The 14,734-nt window shown below is 43.9% G+C and overlaps 2 long non-coding RNA genes across 3 annotated transcripts in view; one reads left to right on the forward strand and one right to left on the reverse strand.

The window, feature by feature from the left end:
- Window positions 1-14,734, reverse strand: part of LOC147838848 (uncharacterized) — a 161,620-nt gene that overhangs the window by 88,811 nt on the left and 58,075 nt on the right. The window lies entirely within an intron of this gene.
- On the forward strand, window positions 1,329-3,998 carry LOC147838850 (uncharacterized). 2 transcript variants are annotated; one of them, XR_015520434.1, is made up of 6 exons: window positions 1,329-1,376; window positions 1,938-2,010; window positions 2,967-3,099; window positions 3,224-3,381; window positions 3,492-3,587; window positions 3,759-3,998. It is a non-coding gene; the product is annotated as an uncharacterized LOC147838850 (long non-coding RNA). The 2 variants fall into 2 exon arrangements; XR_015520433.1 differs by lacking the exon at window positions 1,938-2,010.

A 14,734-nucleotide genomic window follows, 5' to 3' on the forward strand; every position in this document is an offset into this window, starting at 1 on the left:
CCCAGAGGCTAGATGTGTCCTTAACTCGTTGGCTCATTAGGTAAAAACCCCTGCCCTTCGGCTCAGAGAAACATGACATGAGACAAACGTCGTCTTTTCAAGCCCTTCTGTAATTAAATCTGTCCCTGTTAATCACAGCTGACTGTCACCGTGGGCCAATTACGGTCAACATGAGTTTAACTGGGGGCAACGCTTGAGTTTGGGATTCAGGCTGCATAAGCACAGATATAAACTGCATTACAGCTGTGGTTTGGGGATACGGCGGGTCAGCGGTGGATGATTTTACTCGCTCACTGTCTACGAAACCATGCATTAAAACTCAGATCAATGGTCTGGGCTTTTGTTATGCAGCTAAAACACCCAAAGAGAGGGTGGAGGGGGCTCTCACTTTAGTGGCTTCAGATGTGCAGGTGGTAATTTGAATCGCTCATTTGCAGATGCAGCGTGCAATCAGATGTAGAGATCCGTCACTCATTTCTATATGGAAAGTGCAGTGAATGGTGGAGCTCTACACGCCTACTAGAGAGAACGCGACCTTCAGGCAGAACACAGCTATTGAAGAGACACTTTTTTTTAACTCACATTATGAATTGTGACACGGCAGAGATGAATTTTTTATACATTATACTATACATTGTAACAAACTATTAATTCCTGTTTAAGTACATATTAGTAAAGGCCACTTAATGTAAAGTGGGATCTAATATTATTATATATAATAACAATATTATATTTAATAATGTTTTATGTATTATACCATGTTATGACTAGCTCAAAACGGTTACATCAATTTCCTTGAATTTTTGCCTCCAAAATTGTTTTAATTCCACTAAATATCACAGCAAAAAAACTCAATAAGAATTCTGGGATTAACCAGGCTCCCTATTTTCAACTCTGAATCAGGCAGTCCCTGAATAAACTCTGAATTGCAAACACCCAGCCAGCCTTGTTTATATCTTCCACACAACTTACATTTAACGTAAACCCCTGATTTTCAGTTAGAAGAACATCATAAGTGACAATTATCAACAGATTAGAGCGCTGTGTTGACAGGCTGCACACTGTAAACCCTAATGCTGTAACTAATTAATTGAATTGAGTTCTATTAACTTAAATCATTAAAATTCGTTTATCTTAGTTAACCTTGATGAGTATTTAGAACTTTTTCTTATTTTTGAGTTTGAAAAAATTTAATCTTTCAAGTAAGGTGAACAATTCTGCTGGGTTTAATTTATACAAAATGTCTCTTTAAAGTTTCATTAACTCAAAATCTGTCAGCCCAGTGATTTTGCGTCTGACGTCATCCAGGTTCACGTACGTGCTCATGCATCATTCGTTTTTTTCAAGATGGCGGATCAACCTCGCTTCACACTACAGTAAGTAAAATATTTACAAATCCAAGAAATATTAATTGTATGTTTTAATTAATATAATCACAGTAACAGTTCAATGTAATGTAGAGTTAATCAGGGTGTGTTTACATGTCGTACATTACAGAAAACATGTTTAGCCTCACTTGTTGCTAACTAACGTTAACATTGCTGTTTAAAAAGTTAGAATCAGTGCAACGTTAGCGTTAGTTGTAACGTGTTAACTCTGAATTTTAACAGAGTGTGATAAAGACAAAAATATTTAAAATCGGCAGATTACATTTTTCAAAAAAATTTAAATCTTGGCGCGAGTATGCCTTTTCTCAGCCTGTGCTGAAGTTGTCATGGAGACGCGCGCTCTCACAACCGCATGTCTTGGCGCTGCGCTGAACTCCATCCAGTGTGTGAATGTGGTATTATCTTTGCAATCTGTAGGCACTTCGGAAACGAAAGGCGCAAGAAACATAACGTTAATCATAACTCGAATGATCTCCGCCTAAACACTTAACGGTATTTTCTGATGACGCGCAAAAATGTAGTCTCAAAACTTAACTCTGTCACACGCAGCTTGTTGCTTGCTGATCCATGTATGAGGATAGCCTGACGGAGAACATTTAAGCTGCGCTCCTCACCTGAGCAGGTACAGAGCAGAGCTTCATTTTACTCTACCACATTGAGGTAAAGTTGGTTTTATATTCATACATTCATTTAGTAACAACTTGTAACTCGCTCCATTAATTGTTTACCATGGTACTTTGTCTATTCGTTCTGAAATCACATGCAAGTATGACATGAAAACAACATTACAATAAATGCACTATTTTTTTTGACTGAACAATGTTGTACTTTGAAAGTCATTGGCTGCTAATATGATTTCACCATTAAGAATATGCAAAAATTACCTTTCTGAAATTATATTATTAAGGAGAAAGTCTGAATGTGTAAATATAAAACTAACTTTACCTCAATCACCAGCACTGATCAACACTTAATATTTCCTAGCGCTTAAGACGACATCTCTGCATATCAATGATTACCTGATTAATGCGATCAGTTAAATGAGTTTAAATGTCATTTAGGTCAAATGTATTTTAAAGGTATGATAAAAGTTTTTTTTTTTTCAATCTATTTTTAAAATGTTTACTCTGGAGAGAATATAAACAGCCTAAAAAACAAAGTATGCATATCTCTAACACATTAATACAAAATTATGTTATTAAATAAAATAATAACAAAACAAAATATTCAAGACGTGGTAAACAAGACATAGTTTTCTGATGTGCAAATTTTGTAGCTTAAAATATATTTATATCTTAAAAATATAAATATTTTAGTCTATATATTTTTACATCATTAGACAATAAGGTAAGTTTTGTTATTTCTAGCTTTTAAAATCAGGCCTTAAATTTCTTTGTCGTCCTATTCAGTTTTAGAAATTTCAATACTGTTTAAATTAAATCTGTGTTCATCAAATCAAAGCAACTAACATGATAATCAGCTCTATTGCTAACCGTTTTGGAGGTTAACGTTAGACATCATGCAATTGTACTACTTCCACTCTCAGCTAAATGACACTGTGACTTTGTGTACATACAGAATTGAAGGTCGGGTGTTGCTGACTACAGATAGGAACTACAAGGAAAGTGAAACTTCAGCTAGACCTTGAGTTCAGTTTACAACATGAAGATCCTGCTTTCAACATCTGATCAACACCTGATTTTCATCTGAGGTAAAAAATAGATAAGTAAATGAAACATAATAATAATATTAATACATTTTTTTCTAGAATTGTATATTTTGTGGTGTGGGTTTGTTTTATGAAATTCTCTCTTGTTTCTTTTTGCTGTTTGCAGAGTACCAACATGTTACAAATGAGAATTTTCCCCACAAATTCTTTGCACAACTGGACCACCACATATTTCATTTGATGACAATTTCAAGGCAAACAGCATCCAAAACTGGCAAGACAGCAGATACCCTGGCTAATCTTTTAAAGGCTTATGATGAGCAGGTATGTTTGGGGTCACGTGTTAAAGTATACATTAAAATATAATTTGAATTTTTTTTTTTTTTAATTGATTTAAAATCATTTATTCATCATTTATTATACTTGATTTCCAGGAACTGCATGATGTCAGTTCATGACGGACTACTCTTATCAGAGGTCTTTTGGTCTTGCTGCGTGAGCGTGACTTAAGATTCTTTAGGAACACCCTGGTAAGACTTCATTCATTCTTTTCACAATTAGGCATGTTTAATAAAAAGATGAAAGTTTTGAAAACTTTTACTTAACATATTTGTAATCACGAATAGTTGATGAATCATATAATATTGGCTCAGTCATTTTGATACTGTCCTTACATTAATATCCTTGAATTATATTTTTAGATTGATAATCCTGCTGACTGAAGATGCTTTATTGGCCCTGCATTCACTGAGGGTCTCTGTTGTCCTGAAGAATGAATTGGACACCACCCACAGCACACTTCCAGACCTTTCTTGTCTTGTATGGATTAATGTATGCTCTTCACATAATATATAGTAAAGGACTTTGAACTTGTGCAAAAAGTTTTGCTCGGCATGGATGATGGAAAATAAAAAGTCTCGTAGCATGGAAACCTTAAAGAATGAGTTGATTGTTTTTTTTTTTACTTAATAAAGACTGTCTCTGGGGTAGTAACTTCAAAACATTCATTTACCTTTAATTGGTAAGTATGCATTTTATTATATATAGGGATAGTTTGTCCAAATGTAAAATTCTGTCATTTACTAACTCTTCACTTGTCCCAAACCTGCTTGAATTTCTTGCTTCTGTTGAACACAAAAGTTAAGTAAAGCTGACAACCTGTAACCACTGACTTTCTAATAGGAAAACAAATACTGTGGAAATCGGTGGTTACAGGTCTCAGCTTTTTTTTTTTTTTTGGTCAAAAATAACCTTTTAAGTGTTCAACAGAAGAAAGAAACTCAAACAGGTTTGGAATAAGTAAATGACAGAATCATAGTTCAACCAAGACTGAATATATATATATATATATATATATATATATATATATATATATATATATATATATATATATATATATATATATGCTCTCCGTCAAACAGAAATTGGGGGAAAAAATAAATGGGGGCGAATAATTCTGACTTCAACGATATATATATATATATATATATATATATATATATATATATATATATATATATATATATATATATACAGTTTCTGTGTAGTTTACACTAAACGAGTCACTTCACAGAATGTGCACTTATTATTTTTTTAACGAATGCCTTATTTTATTTGTGAAACTGACGATGGAGAAGTTAATTTTAAAAAATGCTATCAAAATGTATGAGCTGGGTGATTTAAGTATTTAAAGTTGAAAGAAATTAAAGCAATTAAGTTAATTGGTATTAAAATGTATGAGCTGGGTGACTAAGTATTTAAAGTTTGGAAAAATTAAAACAATTAAGTTAATTGCAATTAAAACGTATAAGCTGAGTAACTTGGGTATTTTAAGTTAGGTGAAGTGTCTTGCATGAGTACAACAAACTCAAAACTTAATGTTTCTGTTTACTTAAAATAGATAATTTCATAACTTAAAAAATTTGACGTAACTGATTACCTCAAATTTTTTGAGTTTTGTCAACTTATTCGGGATTACAGTGCACTAAAACCAGTGCACTGAGTGCAGTAAACATAAATAGAGTCTAATGAGTGAGAAATGCAGTGTTCTCTCGCTGTGTAGTTGTGAAGAAGAAAACTGTGAGTAAAAAAGCACTCTTCTCATCTGTCTTGGAAAGCCAATGAATAATTCTCATCGTCCAACACTGGGAATGGAGTGATTTGCAAGACTATTGGAGAAAGCGTTAGGATGAGAATAAGCTATCAGAGGGGGATTTCAGAACTGGTGCTAAGTAAATAGTTTGAGAAGGAACAAAAGGAATGTGGAAACAGACAGCAGGTTCAATCAGGATTGCAAAGATCAATCAAACAACAGAGGCCTGCAGATTTAAACATGCTGATTTCCCTCCCCAAAAAAAATGAAATCTTTGTCAAGCTGTGAGACTATGAATACAAATAGAGTGCATTTCATTAGTGTTTGAGATATTTCTAAGAAATTAAATATATCCCAACTGCAAGGTAAGCAACATAAAATCAATTTACCAAAAGTGCTAAGGCACATACTTTTTATAATTTATTTCTGTATCTTACTTTTAAATGATTGTAGTCCTTCTCAGTCATGAATATTTGGATAATTCACTATACCCTGGGCACTAAAGAATATACTAAAGTGCAACTGTGGTGCCAACAGTATAACAAATTGTCCAAATATTTGTGACTGAGACAGACCATATACAATCAATTAAAAGTAAAATATTGAAATAAATCATAAAAATATTTGTGCATGTGGCAACATTTTTGCTAAAATGTTACTGTGATGCTTCTTAGGTGTTTTACAACAGATTTAAAGTGAAATGTCCAGTCAGTGACGCTACAGAGTTCAGTTTAGAGCTCAGAGACTTTAGTAAAAAAAAAAAAAAAAAACACCAAGACTTTCTTCATTCCACTTTCTACAAGGTTACTTGCCACAAAATAAAAGTACACATAAATCATTGCTCTGAGCTGTAATAGTTTGTTAAATCTTCAATAAGAATAATAATAAGAAGAAGAATTCCTTACATTTATAAAGTGCTTTTCTGGACACTGAAAGTGTTTTAAATGTTTTGGGGGAATCTCTTCATCTATCACCAGTCTGCAGAATCTATCGGCATGTTGCTACGGCAGGCATTTTGTAAAGAAGTAATGAAGCCAATTATTATATGGGGATGGTTAGAAGGCCATGATGGACAGAGGTCAGTGGGCAAATTTGGCCAGAATACAGGGAACACACCTCTACTCTTTTCCAAGGACATCCTGGAATTCTTAATGACCACAGAAAGTCAGGACCTTGGTTTAACATACGAAAGATGGTGTTCACTGGCACTATTGGCCCCGTCACTATATATACTGGGGCATTAGGATCCATACAGAGCACAGGTTGAGCACTCCCTGCTGGGCTAACACCTCTTCCGACAGCAACCTAGATTTCCCATATGGTCTCCCATCCAGAGTACTAACTATCCAGGTATCCAACCATCTAGCTGTAGAGAGCTAGTGTTTCACATGTCAAACCTGACAGAAATGAAAAACAGCTTAGTGGGGCATAGACTTACCCAAACAAACAGCTGGTTGACAGAAAAGCACACTGTAAAAAAATGACCTTCAATTCACAGTAAATTACTGGCTAATAATTGCATTACTTTCACAGCAAAATACTGAATGTAAATTCACAGTAAATTATTGAGAGAAAGTTTACAGTTATTTACTGTGATTTTATTACATCAAATAACTGTAAAATTACAGCCATTTAGTGTAACTTTACAGTAGATAGTAACGCCCATTACTGTGATTTCACAATATTATCTTGTAGAATTAATTATATTTTACTGTGAAGCAGGCTTTCCTCGGCTAGTCATTCTGACCTTTGCCCAGACTTTGAAATTATGTTAGGTGTTTAACAGTGTTTGGTTTTTATAAATCTATTACTTTTGTTCCAGTTTATTATATTTTTGGCTAAGCACAAATTTATGTTCATTAAATATTATTTCATATTTCCAAGTTAACCTTATAAAATTAAATAAAGGTGCAGTGCACCAAAAATGAAGACTTACTATAACATTCATATCATTTCAAAACAAGAAGAATTTTCTTTCAAGTTATTTCTGAAGATGGAACCAAATTGTTTTTAGGGCAGCAATAACATTCTGTTATTTATAAATATAAAAAAGTGCCAATACTAGCATAAAAGTTTATTTATATTAATATCTATGTTGAATGGAAAAAAAAAAAGAGTTTGAATTAACATGCAAAATACATATGCCTTTTTACAGTGATTTGCTGAAGTCATGCTTCCTGCATTAATTTAACAATAAATTTATAAACACTGTACAACACATTACTGTGAAATTTTATCATTAAATCCTGTAAAGTGATACTAATGTAATTTACTGTGAAAAATTACAGTAACATGTTGTGAAAATCTGGAAATTTTTACAATGCATGTGACCAAGAAAAGTTTTTACTGACCAACAAGATGATTCAAAGTACCCAGATAAGCCTGCATTATTAGGTTATTATTATTATTATTAGCGGTTGTTTTCTGGGAATGACATACAAATGTCATGACTGACCAATCAGAATCAAGTATTCCAGACAGTCAGGTATTAAATTTAGTTAAAAACCCTATATTAGGAATACTGGTGGACACTAAATGAACTGTTTGTACTTCAATGTAAAACAGACTGAACATGATTAAGTGTCCCAATATGCTCCCAGCGTATATTCGCAATGGACATACTCATAGAGTATATTCACTCTACTATTAAATTATAGAATATAGAAAAAAATATATCATTACAAAGAGATACTGATAATGAACATGAGGACTTATTTGCAATGCTAAGGGCAATGACTGCATAAGTATCTTTCACCTAACTGACAGTGTTAAATGTAAAAATGTGCAATAAAAATTACCCACATGAAACAACCATCCTATGTTTAAAGATTTGAGCTGTTTTGCTGAACTGTTTCTTGGGACTCATACTACTTCACAAGTTAAAACAGTGGAATGTACCGCCAATTACTCCAGCATCTTTTTTATTGTGGCTGGATGAACTTCCAGCCACAATCCAGTACTGGAAAACACCCATACACACTCATTTACACACGTACACTACAGCTATTTAATTCTGTAAAAGTTTATTTTCTTTATCCGAAAATGTTTTTAGCATAATGAAATGCTCTTTACACTATAAAAAATTTTATTGGAAAAAATTGTTTTCCTATGGCATCACAGCAGAAAGTCTTATGCAGTAAATTGTATGTGGGTATGTTTTTTGAGTTTTACATTTATGAAATATTAAATTCATTATATATCTGTCACACATAAGATTTCCTTCTGCTGGAAGACATGCAGAAAACAGTGATGCGCAAGTGGGATACATACGTTATGATCCGTGGTGCTTAATATTTATGCGCAGTGACATGACTCGCATATATTTTTCAGGAGGAACAGCCTGTTCCCCTTCGGTTGGGGAACTTCAGTGCCATGAATGGGAGGATTCGTATCAGAAGCCGCTTATCTGGAGAGTATTGAACGGGCCAATGAATGAAATTAATTGGCAGCGTAAGCTTGCGCAGGTGTGCGACATCTGCAATCATCTCAGCATATAAGCACACCTGAAGCCAACAGACGCCATCCTTTTCGCTTCAGATCCTTTCTGAGTGAGTCGATGAGGGTTCCTCTTGCTGATCAGCACTTCAGAGCGAACGAGTGTGTCTCCCGGTCCAGAGTGGGTCTTCGCGGTGGCAGACGGTCGAGCTGGGTTACTCCCTTGCCTGCGGTTCTTTGGGTCCGGTCCTCCAGAGCGGTGCGTATAGTTGCAACTTTCCTAAAAGAGCAACACAGTCGTGCAGCACGTCCTTTTCAGGATGGCGCTCCGACTGTGCGTTTCTGGATGCGGGGGTTTCCTGTCTCCGGATGATGGACACGATCACTGCATTGCATGTTTGGGGGTCCAGCATGTTAATGCGGTGCTCGCGGGCGGTTCATGTCGTCATTGCGATGCCATGACCGTTGCACAGCTAAGATCGCGGCTAACTTTCGCAAGAGAGCGAGCCACCCCAGTTGCCTCCTGTTCTAAAAAAGCAGCGGGCGCTCGGGCAGATCTGAGGGTTTCAGCGGGAGCTAATCCGCCGCCCACGGGCTCGCGGACCTCTCGCTCCTCACGGCGCTCCATCCAAGCTTCGGGTGGTGAGAGTGATCCGTCTAACCAGATGGTAGCTCTCACACTCGCTGACACCGGAGATCAGATGTCCTCCGCGGCATCGGAGGGTGGGCTTTCACTGTCCGACGAAGATCCGGACCCGCTCGCCCCCTCCGGGCAGGTGAGCGCTGTCAAATCGGATCCTGAAGCGGACATGTTAGCCGTGCTTTCCCGGGCTGCTTCGGCCGTGGGGTTGGAGATGGTTTATCCCCCAGCTCCGCGGCCGGACCGACTAGATGGGTGCTACGTAGAGGACCAGAAGGCGAAGCCTTCGAAGCCTCTCGTCCTCTTCTTCCCGGAAGTGCACAGTAGGCTCACGCAGTCCTGGAGGGCACCTTTCTCTGCCCGTGCTGCGAGTGCCTCCGCCCTCACCGCCCTTGACGGCGGAGCTGCCAGGGGGTATGAGGCGATCCCGTCAGTGGAGCGCGCTATCGCGGTCAATCTTTGTCCGCGCGGCGCCTCTACGTGGCGGGGTTTGCCCCGCCTCCCGTCCAAAGCCTGTAGGTTGTCTGCCTCCCTCGGAGCCAGAGCTTATAAGGCTGCGGGCCAGGCTGCTTCTGCTTTGCACGCGATGGCCACCTACCAGCGCTACCAAGCGCAGGCGCTGGCCGAGCTGCACGAGGGCGGGTCCAACCCAAGCTTATTACATGAGCTGCGCACCGCGACCGACTATGCTCTTCGGACTACTAAGTCCGCCGCGTGTGCACTGGGGAGGACGATGTCCACACTTGTGGTTCAGGAACGCCACCTCTGGCTAAACCTGGCCGATATGCGCGACGTTGACAAAGTTCGCTTTCTTGACTCGCCCATATCCCAGGCTGGCCTGTTTGGCGACACCGTCGGTGAATTCACCCAGGAATTCAAGGTGGTGAAAGAGCAGTCGGATGCGATGGGCAATGTCATCTATCGGCGTGGCCGTAAGCCCGCTCCGCCCGCCGAGCCATCCACCTCCGCTGTTCCTCGCCGAGGGCGCCCGCCAACGAGTGCTGCCCCGCCCCCGCCTGCGCCTCCGGCCAAGCGGGCGCGGCGTTCACCTCGAAAGCAGGCAGCCCCTCCTGCCCAGGGCGCCGTTAAGTCCGGTAAACGGACCGCGAAGCGTCCCTGAGACAGGCCATCCGGAGAAGAGGAAACTTGCTCTTTCCCCGCTGGAGGGCGGGGCCCCGATAACAACGGTACTTTTCAGTGCCACCAAAACATCAGTAAAAGAGCACTTTTTCCCTTCCCCGGATGTGACTGCACGAGTTCTGCCAGTCCGGGACGCGCTGCCTTCCGGCTCGCAGACTCTACGTGCTTCGCCAGTGGCTCACGAGTGCTGGGGGGACGGTCTCCCTTCCCCCAGCCCTCCAGCCCCCTCTCCGGAGTCAGGGTGCGGAGCCAGAGCAAATCGCTCTCCTCCAGCTTTTCCGCGGGACCCTCGTGCTTCCCGGATCAGCACACCCACTCCGCGCTGCCCCACCGCTGGTACGTCAGCGATTGTAGCGATGACTCCATTAGCGAGGGCTCTGCCTGCCTGGTTAGCGCGGGCCAGCCCCTCGCGGTGGCTCATACGCACAATCAGACTCGGTTACGCGATTCAGTTCGCGAAACGGCCCCCCAAGTTACGGGCGTGTATTTCTCCAGGGTCAACCCCCTGTCCGCCCCTGTCTTGCGAGAGGAGATTGCTGCCCTCCTGGCGAAGGGTGCAATCGAGCCGGTTCCTCCAGCCGAGATGGAGAGTGGGTTTTACAGCCCATACTTCATCGTACCCAAAAAGAGCGGTGGGTCACGGCCAATCCTAGATCTGCGCGTTTTGAACCGCTGTCTGCACAAGCTGCCGTTCAGAATGCTCACGCAGAGGCGCATTCTCCAATGCGTTCGTCCTCGGGATTGGTTTGCAGCCATAGACCTGAAGGACGCGTATTTCCATGTCTCCATTCTTCCACGCCACCGCCAATTTCTGCGGTTTGCGTTCGAGGGTCGAGCGTGGCAGTACAAGGTCCTCCCCTTCGGGCTCTCTCTGTCTCCGCGGGTCTTCACCAAACTCGCGGAGGGTGCCCTAGCGCCCCTTCGGCTCGCGGGCATTCGCATACTCGGTTATCTCGACGACTGGCTGATTTTAGCCCACTCGCGGGAGCAATTGATTGTGCACAGGGACGAGGTGCTTCGGCATCTCCGCCTACTGGGGCTTCAGGTCAACCGAGAAAAGAGCAAACTCGCCCCCGTGCAGAGGATTTCTTTTCTCGGGATGGAGCTGGACTCGATCACCATGGTAGCGCACCTCTCCGAGGAACGCGCTCGCCTGTTGCTGAACTGTCTGAGGGAGCTCGACAGCAAACTAGTGGTCCCACTGAAGTTCTTTCAGAGGCTCCTGGGGCATATGGCATCCGCAGCCGCCGTCACGCCGCTCGGGTTGCTCCATATGAGACCACTTCAGCACTGGCTTCACGATCGGGTCCCCAGACGCGCATGGCACGCGGGCACACACCGGGTCTCGGTTACTGCGCTGTGTCGCCGCGCCCTCAGCCCTTGGAACGACCCCTCGTTCCTACAGGCCGGTGTGCCTCTAGGACAGGCGTCCAGCCATGTTGTTGTTTCAACAGACGCTTCCAACACGGGTTGGGGGGCCGTGTGTCGCGGGCATGCGGCTGCGGGCCTCTGGAAGGGTGCCCAGCTGCATTGGCATATCAATCGCCTAGAGCTGTTGGCAGTGTTCCTCGCTCTCCACCGCTTTTTACCGGTGCTGGAGCGGCAACACGTGCTGGTCAGGACGGACAGTACGGCGGCGGCGGCGTATATCAACCGCATGGGGGGTATGCGCTCTCGCCGCATGTCTCAGCTCGCCCGCCGTCTGCTCCTCTGGAGTCACCCGCGGCTGAAATCGCTGCGCGCCATTCACGTCCCAGGCACGCTCAATCGTGCAGCCGATGCGCTCTCACGACAGCTGTTACGCCCTGGAGAATGGAGACTCCACCCCGAGTCTGTTCAGCTGATATGGGCGCGATTCGGGGAGGCCCAGATCGATCTGTTTGCTTCCCCCGAGAACGCTCACTGCCAGTTGTTTTTTTCCCTGACCGAGGGCTCTCTTGGCACGGATGCACTGGCCCACAGCTGGCCTCGGGGCATGCGCAAGTATGCGTTTCCCCCAGTGAGCCTGCTCGCGCAGTTTCTGTGCAAGGTCAGGGAGGACGAGGAACAGGTTCTGCTAGTTGCGCCCCTTTGGCCCAACCGGACCTGGATATCAGAGCTCTCACTCCTCGCGACGGCCCTCCCCTGGCGGATCCCTTTGAGAGAGGACCTACTCTCTCAGGGACAGGGCACCATCTGGCACCCTCGCCCCGATCTTTGGAACCTCCACGTGTGGTCCCTAGACGCGAGGAAGACTTAGGTAACCTACCGACTGCGGTGGTTAATACCATCACTCAGGCTAGAGCCCCCTCCACGAGGCGCGCCTACGCCCTGAAGTGGAGTCTATTCACTGAATGGTGCGTCTCTCGCAGAGAAGACCCCCGAAATTGCCAGATTAGTGTTGTGCTCTCTTTCCTTCAAGAGAAGTTGGACAGCAGGCTGTCGCCCTCCACTCTCAAGGTTTACGTGGCCGCCATCTCCGCTTATCATAGCGCGGTAGCTGGCGGCACCGTGGGAAAGCATAACCTGGTCATCCAGTTCCTTAGGGGTGCTAGGCGAATTAATCCATCTCGCCCCCCTCTCATGCCCTCTTGGGATCTCGCCCTCGTTCTCACGAGTCTGCGATCCGATCCCTTTGAGCCACTCGAATCAGTATATCTAAGATTTCTGTCCCTGAAGACAGCTCTGCTGGTTGCGTTGGCCTCCATCAAGAGGGTCGGGGACCTGGAGGCATTTTCGGTCAGTGACTCGTGCCTGGAATTCGGGCCGGATTACTCTCACGTTATCCTGAGACCCCGCCCCGGTTATGTGCCCAAGGTTCCTACCACCCCCTTTAGAGATCAGGTAGTGAACCTGCAAGCGCTGCCCCCGGAGGAGGCAGACCCAGCCCTTTCTTTACTTTGTCCAGTTCGCGCTCTGCGCATTTATGTGGACCGTACTCAGAATTTTAGATCATCTGAGCAGCTCTTTGTCTGTTATGGCGGTCGGCAGCAGGGAAGTGCCGTATCGAAACAAAGATTATCCCACTGGATTGTGGATGCCATTTCACTCGCTTATTCGAGTCGAGGTCAGCCGTGTCCCCCGGGAGTACGTGCACACTCCACTCGGAGCGTTGCATCCTCTTGGGCGCGCGCACGCGGCGCCTCTCTAACAGACATCTGTAGAGCTGCGGGCTGGGCGACACCCAACACATTTGCAAGGTTTTACAATCTGCGAGTGGAGCCGGTTTCCTCAAGGGTATTAGGTAACCCTTTGGTGATTGAGGAGACAACTCGGTAGGGTGTTGAAACACGCTTGCTGCGCCATTCTCCCTAACACGGAGGTACGTGCGCCTTTTTTATCTGTCAGTAAAGTTCCCCGTCAGGTGAGCCCTGCAGATTCCTCCGTGGCCCCCAGCACTGACTCAGCGGAGGAGTCACTTGCTGGCCCACTTCGTTGTAGGTCTGCCCGCTGGTCAGCCCGCGTTTTGGGTATAGGTGCCTGCTATGCGTGATCCCCACTAGGCGATCCCATATGCTTATTCCGCCACGGTTAAGTCCCCCCCCTGGGCGGACCCGTGTCTTCCCTCTCCGCTAACCACTCTTTGCTATGCGTACTCCCCCTTTTTAGGGCTAGTCCATAGGTAAATTCTGCCATCTATCCCCCCCTTGGGTAACGGATGGCCTCCGCAGCGTCCTCCCTATCGGGATTGCACGCTTCCCAACGTACTGTCGTATTTCCTAGAATTATCTAGATGCTCACGACTTCCCAAAAAATATATCTAAATCCGTAAAACTTCTGTTGAAGTAGGATAAATTAGGGCCAGGGACACGTTGGAGGACCGCGCCCCCCATGATGTGGGTGCGTCACGCTTGCTTGACTATCTCCTCATCGGGGGTGTTGGTAAGGTGCAGTCATTATGGCGCTTTCCATATTCTCCCATTCATGGCACTGAAGTTCCCCAACCGAAGGGGAACGTTCGAGGTTACAGAAGTAACCCTTCGTTCCCCGAGGAGGGGAACGGAAGTGCCATATTCCGTCGCCATAATGACTGTCCCTTAGCTGTTTGAAAGTCTCTTCAGCTTAAAAGGATGGCGTCTGCTGGCTTCAGGTGTGCTTATATGCTGAGATGATTGCAGATGTCGCACACCTGCGCAAGCTTACGCTGCCAATTAATTTCATTCATTGGCCCGTTCAATACTCTCCAGATAAGCGGCTTCTGATACGAATCCTCCCATTCATGGCACTTCCGTTCCCCTCCTCGGGGAACGAAGGGTTACTTCTGTAACCTCGAACGTTTCTCTCTCTCTCTTTCTCTGTGTCATTTCACATGCGAAAACAGACATGTGAATGTTAATCCACACTATGTGCAGTCATTACAGGAATAGTTCAACCAAAAAATGAAAATTCTG

Source organism: Danio rerio, chromosome 21 (assembly GCF_052040795.2).
Source record: "Danio rerio strain M-AB ecotype USA chromosome 21, GRCz13ab, whole genome shotgun sequence".
NCBI lineage: Eukaryota > Metazoa > Chordata > Actinopteri > Cypriniformes > Danionidae > Danio > Danio rerio.